Below are 10,517 nucleotides of genomic sequence, written 5' to 3'. Positions count from 1 at the left end.
TTCTGAGATGGAGTTTTACTCTTCTTGCCCAGGCTGGAGTGCAATGGTGCAATCCCGGCTCACTGCAACCTCCAACTCCCAGGTTCAAGTGATTCTCCTGCCTCACCCTCCCAAGTAGCTGAGATTACAGGCATGTGCCACCACGCCCAGCTAATTTTTGTGATGTTTTCTTTTGTTTTGTTTTGTTTGAGACAGAGTCTGGCTGTGTCGCCCAGGCTGGAGTGCTGTGGCACAATCTTGGCTCACTGCAACCTCCACCTCCCAGGTTCAAGCGATTCTCTTGTCTTAGTCTCCCAAGTAGCTGGGACTACAGGCGCCCACCACCACGCCCAGCTAGTTTTTGTATTTTTAGTAGAGACGAGGTTTCACCACATTGACCAGGCTGGTCTCGAACTCTCGACCTCAGGTGGTCAGCCTCCCAAAGTGCTGGGATTGCAGACGTGAGCCACCATGCCTGGCAATTTTTGTATTTTTAGCAGAGATGGGATATCACCATGTTGGCCAGGCAGGGAAAGCATGCAGAATTTTTAAGTGAATATTTAAGTAGCCAAATAAATGACTGTTTGAATAAAACATCAAAAAGTGGCCAGGCACAGTGGCTCATGCCTGTAATCCCAACACTTTGGGGGGCCAAGGTGGGTGGATCATGAGTTCGAGACCAGGCTGGCCAATATGGTGAAACCCCCATCTCTATTAAAAATACAAAAATTAGCTGGGCGTGGTGGAGTGCACCTGTAGTCCCAGCTGCTCCAGAATATGAGGCAGGAGAATTGCTTGAACCCCAGAGGCGGAGGTTGCAGTGAGCCGAGATGGTGCCACTGCACTCCAGCCTGGGCAACAGAGCAAGACTCCATCTCAAAAAAATCAAAAATCTTAAAAATATTTATTTATTTTACCTCTGAACTGATTATTGGCCTCCTGCTCCCCAAAAGGTACCCTGCTTCTGCTGGCTTAATGTCTCAGAACTTTGGTGTCGTTGCTCTCATACACCACTTTGCCATCCACTGTCCTGCGGGTGGCGGTCTTCTGCATGGTTTGCATGGAGTTGCTGCTGTTCAGGGCATCGCCAAGATTGAAGTCCTTGCCATCTTCCAGCAGACGGCGGTAGGTGGCAATCTCAGCCTCCAGCTTGACCTTGATGTTCAGCAGGGCCTGGGCCTGGCGCTGTCCCTCTGCCCGGGTCTGTGCCAGCTCTGACTCCAGGTGCAGCAGGATCCCATTGAGCTGCTCCATCTGCAGGGCATAGCGGGCCTCCACCTCCCTCAGGCTGTTTTCCAAGCTGGCCTTCAGATTTCTCATGGAGTCCAGGTCGATCTCCAAGGACTGGACTGTATGTCTCAGTTCCATGAGTGGCATCTCAGCAGCTCCAACCTCAGCGGTCTGAGTGGTGACCAATGTGGTGTTCTCCTCAGTCTGCTGAGACCAGTACTTGTCGAGCTCCTCTCGGTTCTTTCAAGCCAGCTCGTCATATTGGGCCCAGATATCTGCTATGATCTTGGCAAGGTGTTGAGATTTGGGGGCATCTACCTCCACGGTCAACCCAGAGCTGGCAATCTGGGCTTGCAGGTCTTTTACTTATTCTTCATGGTTCTTCTTCATGAAGACCTGGTCCTCCTTGAGAGCCTCGATCTCTGTCTCCGGCTGCAGCGAGTGACATTGGTGTCATCAGTGACCTTGCGAAGCCCATGGATGTAGTTCTCCACAGAATGGTGCATGACCAGCTCTGTCTCATACTTGACTCCAAAGTCATCAGCAGCAAGACGGGCATTGTCAATCTGCAGAACGATGCGGGCATTGTCCACAGTATTTGTGAAGATCTGAGCCCTCTGGTCCTCGATGGTCTTGAAGTAATGGCCTGGGGTCCCTTCTTCTCCAGGTGCTCCCGGATTTTGATCTCCAGCTTCCGGTTCTCGGTCTCCAAGCTCCTCACTCTGTCCAGGTAGGAGGCCAGGCTGTCGTTCAGGCTTTGCATGGCTTCTTTATCGTTCTGGATGCCTCCCATTCCTGCCAGACCCCCGGCCGTTCCGGCGGCCAGGCCCACAAACCCAATGCCGCGCTAGAAGCTGGTGGAGTGGGGCACGGAGATCCAGGAACCAGAGCCCCCGGCACCTGCATAGATGCTGGCTGAGCTGCTGACTGGCCGAGCGCCATAGCTGGGCACCTGGACAGAGCCCAGGGACTGGTAGTTGGTGGAGAAGGTGGAGCGAATGGTGAAGCTCATTCTGACTGGGGAGGAGTGAGAGGACAGGACTCAGGCTTTGCCAAGGACCATTTATTTATTTTTAAAATTTATTTATATATTGAGATGGAGTCTTGTTCTGTAGCCTAGGCTGGAGTGCAGTGGTGCGATCTCAGCTCACTGCAACCTCCGCCTCCTAGATTCAAGCGATTCTTGTGCCTCAGCCTCCCAAGTAGCTGGGATTACAGATGTGTGCCGCCACACCTGGCTAATTTTTTTGTCTTTAGTAGAGACGAGGTTTCACCATGTTGTCCAGGCTGGTCTCAAACTCTTGACCTCAGGTGATCCTCAGGCATGAGCCACCACGCCCGGCCAAAAATATTTCTATTTTTGATTCACCATTCATTCTTTTGAGACTTGTATTATGTGAACAGTATTAAATATGGGCAAGACTTTATATGTAACCATCTTTATTTCAGTCTTATTTATAAGGACAAAATGTACAGATGATCTAAATATCCAATAAAAAGGAAACATCAGTATATTAAGATGAGGTAAACGGTGCTTTCTTTCCCAAATCTAGCTTATCATCAGAATCCCCCGAGGAACTTTTATAAAAATAGAGATTTATGGGTCTTACTCTTGACCTACTAAGTTAAGATCTCTGGGAGTGGAAATAGATTTCTCTCCCTCTCTCCTTTTTTTTTTTTTTGAGACAGAGTCTCACTCCCTCATCCAGGCTGGAGTGCAGTGGCTCGATCTCAGCTCACTGCAACCTCTGCCTCCCAGGTTCAAGTGATTCTTGTGTCTCAGCCTCCCAAGTAGCTGAGATTACAGGTATGCACCACCACACCCGGCTAAGTTTTGTATTTGTAGTAGAGATGTGGTTTTGCCAGGTTGGCCAGGTAGTCAAAAGCTCAAAAGATCTGCCTGCCTCAGCCTCCCAAAGTTTTGGGATTACAGGCATGAGCCACCGTGCCAGCCAGATTTTTCTCTTTCATGGTTAGCTGGGCTTTGGAACCACTGGGTTTAGTGGGAAGAATACAGGTTCTGAAGTAAGACTGACCTTGCTGCTTATTAGCTCTGTCACTTCAGGCAAATAAGTTTTCAGCCTTCCATGAAGTCATTTTCCTCATCTGTAAAATACTAATCTCTGGAGGTGCTAATTACTGAATAAAATGATGTCTATAAAGCACCTGACATGCACATTAAGTAATTGCCATTATTGTTGGTATATTGGCACTCTAGAATATTATACAGCTACTAAAATTAATCTTCCTGAAAAAAACTTTGTTCTTCTCCTATGTATCAAAGTCCTAGAAGAAAGGACATGGTACACTCAAACTGGGTAATTTGAGGAGATTTAGCAAAGGAATCATTTACAAAAGGTTCAGGGAAACCAATAAAGATTATTGCAGAACTTGTTGCAGCTGTCTATCAACAGCATACCAAACGTAGGCTGAAATGGAGATCCCAGAAAGCATGGCCATATGGAAAGAGAGAAAGGAAAGACAAGAGGTGTCATGGAAAGACAAGAGGTGAGACCTTCAGTAAAGGGGCACAGCCAACCCACCCCACTTCCTCAAAGGAGAACTTTCTCAAAGGAGAAGGGAAATTAATACCCTATCACAGTGTCCCCATTAGGTAAACCCAAATAGAAGAGCTCAGTATAATCCATTGATGGAGTCCTCATGAGTCCCTCCTGAGACACAAAGCAGAATGAAGACGAGAAGAGAGGCTCTGGACTAAAGAAGAGACAAATCAACTGGGCGCGGTAGCTCACACACCTGTAATCCCAGCACTTTGGGAGGCCAAGGCGGGTGGATCACCTGAGCCCAGGAGTTTAAGATCAGCCTGGCCAACATGGTGAAACCTCCTCTCTACAAAAAATACAAAAATTAGCCAGGTGAGGTGGTGCATACCTGTAGTCCCAGCTACTAAGGCAGGGGGATGAATCTCCAGCCTGCATGACAGAGCAAGACCTGGTCTAAAAAATAAAAATAAAAAATAAGATACAAATCACATACATAAGTATTTCCACTGGGTACAAATATCCATGGAAATTTTATTGTAAGTAAATACTTCAATATTTTAATATTGGCTGCCTTTGGAAGATGGATTATTGATTACCTTTTCTTGCTCTTCCTAATTTTTTGAATTTTCTAAAGTTTCAACCACAATTATAGCATTTATTGAATACTTACTCCTCTATGTATTTATGGGTGTATAAATACATTTCATCTTTTTTTTTTTTTTTTTTTGAGAAGGAGTCTTGCTTTGTCTCCCAGGCTGAAGTGCAGTGGCATGATCTCGGCTCACTGCAACTTCCACCTCCCACTTTCAAGCGATTTTCCTGCCTAAGCCTCCCAAATACCTGGGGCTACATGCATGCACGACCACTCCCAGCTAATTTTTGTATTTTTATTGGGTTTTTTTTTATTATTTTTTGGAGACAGAGTCTCACTCGACATGTCGCCCAGTCTGGAGTGCAGTGGTGCGATGCTGGCTCACTGTAACCTCCACCTTCTGGGTTCAGGAGATTCTCCTGCCTCAGCCTCCCAAAAAACTAGGATTACAGACGTTCGCCACCACACCCAGCTAATTTTTGTATTTTTAGTAGAGATGAAGTTTTACCATGTTGGCCAGGCTGGTCTCAAATTCCTGACCTCAGGTGATCTGCCTGCCTCAGTCTCCCAAAGTGCTGAGATTACAGGTGTGAGCTGCTGCGCCCAGCTAATTTTTGTATTTTTAGTAGAGATGGGTTTTCACCATGTTAGCGAGGCTAGTTTTGAACTCCGGACCTCAAGTGATCTGCCCTCCTCAGAATCCCAAAGTGCTGGGATTATAGGCGTGAGCCACCGCACCTGGTCCATTTCATCTTCGTAGCAACCCTATGAGGTAGGTACTATTATCCTCACATTACAGACAACAAAATTGCAACTAGAGAGGTGAAGTAAGTGACTTATCCAAAGTGTACAACTGCAAGTAAACTGTGGAGCCATGACTTAAATATAGCCATTCTGCTACAGTCTTCATACTTTTAAAAACACTACTTCATTATATTCATAGTAGGTAACAAGAAAGATCTTTACTAGGGGAAAAATAATTAATGTTTTTTGTTTTTTTGGTGTGTCTGTGAGACAGGGTGTTTCTCTGTAGTCCAGCCTGGAGTGCAGTGAGTCACTACAACCTCAACCTTCCAGGTGCGAGCTATCCTCTTACCTCAGCCTCTCGAGTAGCTGGGACTAAAGGCATGCCCCACCATGCCTGGCTAACTTTTTTTTTTTTTTTTTTTCTGAGATAGAGTCTCCTTCTGTTGCCCAGGCTGGAGTATAGGGGCACAGTCTCAGTCCACTGCAGCCTCAACCTCCTGGGCTCAAGCAATCCTCCAACCTCAACTTCCCAAGTAGCTGAGATTACAAGCAGGCACCGCCATGCCTGGCTAGTTTTTGTCTGTACATAAGGGTCTCACTACATTGCCCAGGCTGGTCTCAACCTCCTGAGCTCAAGCAATCCTCCTACATGGGCCTCCCAAAGTGCTAAGATTATAGGCATGAGCCACCATGCCCAGCCCACTTTAATTTGTTTTAAAGAAAAATATTTTTATTGTATATTTTCCTGGTATTCAATAAATATTAAAAGCATACAATGATATAATACTATGTATAATAAACAGTAATATATAATAGAAATATGTATAGTTTTGATTTACTAATCTTATTTCTTCTTCCTTACTAATAAAATCCTGGCCGGGCGCAGTGGCTCATGCCTGTAATCCCAGCAATTTCGGAGGCCAAGGTAGGTGGATCATTGAGGTCAGGAATTCAAGATGAGTCTGGCCAACATGGTGAAACCCCGTCTCTACTAAAAATACAAAAAAATTTAGCCTGGTGGCCGGGTGCGGTGGCTCACACCTATAATCCTAGCACTGTGGAAGGCCGAGGCAGGCAGATCACTTGAGGTAAGGAGTTCGAGACCAGCCTGGCCAACATGGCGAAACCCCTCCTCTACTAAAAAAACAAAAATTGTCGACATAGTGGCTCACACCTGTAATTTGGGAAGCCGAGGCAGGCGGATCACAAGGTCAAGAGTTTGAGACCATCCTGACGAACATGGTGAAACCTATCTCTACTAAAAGTGCAAAATTAGCTGGGTATGGTGGTGCATGTCTGTAATCCCAGCTACTCAGGAGGCTGACGCAGGAGAATCGCGTAAACCCAGGAGGCAGAGGTTGCACTGAGCCAAGATTGCGCCATTACACTCCAGCCTGGGCAACAAGAGCGAAACTCCGTCTCAAAAAAAAAGAAATTAGTGGGGCACGGCCGGGCGCGGTGGCTCATGTCTGTAATCCCAGCACTTTGGGAGGCTGAGGTGGGCAGATCACGAGGTCAGGACTTCAAGACCATCCTGGACAACATGATGAAACTCCTTCTCTACTAAAAATACAAAAAAAAAAAAAAAAATAGCTGGACATGGTTGTGGGCACCTGTAATCCCAGCTACTCGGGAGGCTGAGGCAGGGGGGAATCGCTTGAAACAAAGGCAGAGGTTGCAGTGAACCAAGATCGCACCACTGCACTCCAGCCTGGACGAAAGAGCAAAACTCCGTCTCAAAAAAAAAAAAAAAAAAGTTAGTGGGGCATGGTGGCACATGCCTGTAATCCCAGCTACTCAGGAGGCTGAGGCAGGAGAATCCCCTGAACCCGGGAGGCAGAGGTTGCAGTGAGCCAAGATCATTCCATTTTATTTCAGCCTGGGCAACAGAACAAGACTACATCTAAAAACAAAAACAAAAACAAAAAGAATTTGCAGTCAGGTGTGGTGGCTCACACCTGTAATCCCAGCACTTTGGGAGGCCGAGCAGGCAGATCACCTGAGGTTGGGAGTTCAAGACCAGCCTGACCAACCTGGAGAAACCCCACCTTTACTGAAAATACAAAATTAGCTGGCCGTGGTGATGCATGCTTGTAATCCCAGCTACTTGGGAGGCTGAGGCAGGAGAATTGCTTGAACTCAAGAGGTGGAGGTTGCAGTGAGCCGAGAATGCGCCATTGCACTCCAGCCTGGACAATAAGGGCAAAACTCCATCTCCAAAATAAAAAATTATGTTGGCATGGTATTGGGCTCCTGTAGTCTCTGCTACTTGGGAGGCTGAAGCAGGAGAATTGCTTAAGTCCAGGAGGTATATGTTGCACTGAGCCAAGATTGCATCACTGCACTCGAGCCTGGGTGACAGAGCAAGACTCCTCTCAAAAAAAAAATATAATAGGCTGGGCGCAGTGGCTCACACCTGTAATCTCAGCACATTGGGAGGCCAAGGCAGGCGGATCACCTGAGGTCAGAAGTTCGGGACCAGACTGGCCAGCGTGGTGAAACCCTGTCTCTACTAAAAACATGAAATTAACCGGATGTGGTGGCACATGCCTGTAATCCCAGCTACTAGGGAGGCTGAGGCAGGAGAATCACTTGAACCTAGGAGGAGGAGGTTGCAGTGAGCCAAGAGAGCACCATCGCACTCCAGCCTGGGCAACAAAAGTGAAACTCCATCTCAAAAAAATTTTTTTAATTAAAAAAAATTAAAAAGGCCGGGCGCGGTGGCTCACGCCTGTAATCCCAACACTTTGGGAGGCCTAGGTAGGTGGATCACAAGGTCAGAAGATCAAGACCGGCCGGGCGTGGTGGCTCAAGCCTGTAATCCCAGCACTTTGGGAGGCCGAGACGGGCGGATCACGAGGTCAGGAGATCGAGACCATCCTGGCTAACACGGTGAAACCCCGTCTCTGCTAAAAATACAAAAAATAGGTGGGTGTGGTGACACACACCTCTAATCCCAGCTACTCAGGAGGCTGAGGCAGGAGAATTGCTTGAACTCAAGAGGTGGAGGTTGCAGTGAGCCGAGAATGCGCCATTGCACTCCAGCCTGGACAATAAGGGCAAAACTCCATCTCCAAAATAAAAAATTATGTTGGCATGGTATTGGGCTCCTGTAGTCTCTGCTACTTGGGAGGCTGAAGCAGGAGAATTGCTTAAGTCCAGGAGGTATATGTTGCACTGAGCCAAGATTGCATCACTGCACTCGAGCCTGGGTGACAGAGCAAGACTCCTCTCAAAAAAAAAAATATAATAGGCTGGGCGCAGTGGCTCACACCTGTAATCCCAGCACTTTGGGAGGCCAAGGCGGGTGTAGCACGAGGTTCAGAGATCAAGACCATCCTGGCTAACATGGTGAAACCCCGTCTCTACTAAAAATAGAAAAAATTGACCAGGTGTGGTGGCGGGCACCTGTAGTCCCAGCTACTTGGGAGGCTGAGGCAGGAGAATGGCGTGAATCTGGGAGGCGGAGCTTGCAGTGAGCTGAGATTGCACCACTGCACTCCAGCCTGCGTGACAGAGCGAGACTCCATCTCAAAAAATAAATAAATAGATAAATACATAAATAAAAAGAAAAAAGAAAAAAGAACCAAAAAAGAGAAACTAAAAAAGAAAAAATAAATTAAAAAAAAAAAAAAGGCCGGGTGCAATGGCTCGCACCTGTAATCCCAGCACTTTGGGAGGCCAAGGCAGGAGAATCACCTGAACTCATCAGTTCAAAACTAGCCTGGCTAACATGGTGAAACCCTGTCTGTACTAAAATACAAAAATTAGCTGGGCATGGTGGTGGGTGCCTATAATCCCAGCTACTGAGAGGCTAAGGCAGAAGAATCGCTAGAACCAGGGAGGCCGAGGTTGCAATGAATCAAGATCACGCCACTGCACTCCACCCTGAGCGACAGAGTGAGACTCTGTCGCAAAATAAAATAAAATAAAATAAAATGAAATCCCTCGTTTTCTTTGATTTGTTTTGTTTTGTTTTCGTTTTTTGAGATGGAGTCTCGCTCAGTCGCCCAGGCTGGAATGCAGTGGCACGATCTCGGCTCACTGCAAGTGATTCTCGTGCCTCAGCCTCCCAAGTAGCTGGGATTACAGGCACACACTACCACGCCCAGCTAATTTTTGTATTTTTAGTAGAGACCGGGTTTCACGATGTTAGTCAGGCTGGTCTGGAACTCCTGATCTCATGATCCACCCACCTCATCCTTCCAAAGTGCTGGGATTACGGGCATGAGCCACCACACCTGGCAAAATCCCTAGTTTTCTTTCTTTTTCTTTCTTTTTGTTTATTTCTTTCTTCCTTTTTTTTTTTTTAATTTGACAGAGTTTATTTGAGCAAAAAGTGATTCACGAACTAGGCAGCACTCAGTACTGAAATGGGTTTAGAGCGCTGCACTCTGCAGTGTGAGCAGTGAGCTTTTATAACCTGAATAGGAAAGTAAAGTACAGAAATAGCTTGCTTGGTTACAGTTCTGTGTTTGCCTTATTTGAACTTGGTCTGATCAATCAACTGCCTGTGATTGGGTGAGACACAGTAGTCTGTTATAAAAATCATACTTCTAGATTAGGTTTGAGTTTGTTTATATTCTAAGTTATAACAGTTGCAGTTTGTTACGTAGGAACTCAAAGTATGGAGATAGTGTCAGGCTACTAGCCTCTTATTTCTTTAATAACTCCCTCCTTTTTGTCAGCCTATCAATTTTAAGAGATTGACCAAACCTTAGGCATTGACATCACTTTCTGTCACCATAATAATGGACTTGTTTGGTTTTGGTATGCAACTCACAAGTCACAATATTATGAAATTCCTGATTTTCACTTGGGCGTGAGATGGTCCAGAAGAAAGACTACATTTCCAGCACTGCTTTGTAACTAGGTGCAGTCACCTCTAAATTCTGGACAGTGAATTGTAAGCAAAGATAATGTGCGTAACATCCAGAAATTGTCCTTGAAGGGAGGTATAGGCACTTCTGTCCTTTGTTTTTCCTGTTGACTGGAATATGGACATGATGACTGAAGGTCAAGCAGCTTTGCTGGTCATGAGGCGAAAACCACATCTGAAGACTGGCTAAGTAGCAAAATAAGAATTAGTGAAACCCTTTTGTCTTAGCAGCCCTAGAATACTTGCATCCAGACTTTTGTTTTTTTTTTTTTTAGACAGGGTCACACTTTGTCACCCAGGCTGGAGTGCAGTGACACAATCTTGGCTCACTGCAGCCTCGACCTCCTGGGCTCAAGCAATCCTCCCACCTTGGCCTCCCAAGTAGCTGGGACTACAGGTTCACACCACAATGCTCAGCTAATTTTTTATGTTTTTAGTAGAGACAGGTTTTGCCATGTTACCCAGGCTGGTCTCCAACTCCTGGGCCACTGGGATTATAGGCAATTCTACTTCTTTCATAATACACTTATCTGTTTTTGTTTGTTTGTTTGAGATGGAGTTTCGCTTTTTTTTTTTTTTTTTTTTT

At 46.2% G+C, this 10,517-nt stretch overlaps 1 pseudogene; it reads right to left on the bottom strand.

The window, feature by feature from the left end:
• Window positions 1-951: 951 nt before the first annotated feature.
• The window catches only part of LOC105542166, a 67,761-nt pseudogene continuing 58,195 nt past the window's right edge, over window positions 952-10,517 (bottom strand).

The sequence above is a fragment of the Mandrillus leucophaeus genome, unplaced genomic scaffold (genome assembly GCF_000951045.1).
Source record: "Mandrillus leucophaeus isolate KB7577 unplaced genomic scaffold, Mleu.le_1.0 Scaffold251, whole genome shotgun sequence".
Lineage (NCBI taxonomy): Eukaryota > Metazoa > Chordata > Mammalia > Primates > Cercopithecidae > Mandrillus > Mandrillus leucophaeus.
The sequence above is the reverse complement of the archived record's forward strand: the minus strand, read 5'-3'. Positions and strand labels throughout refer to the sequence as shown.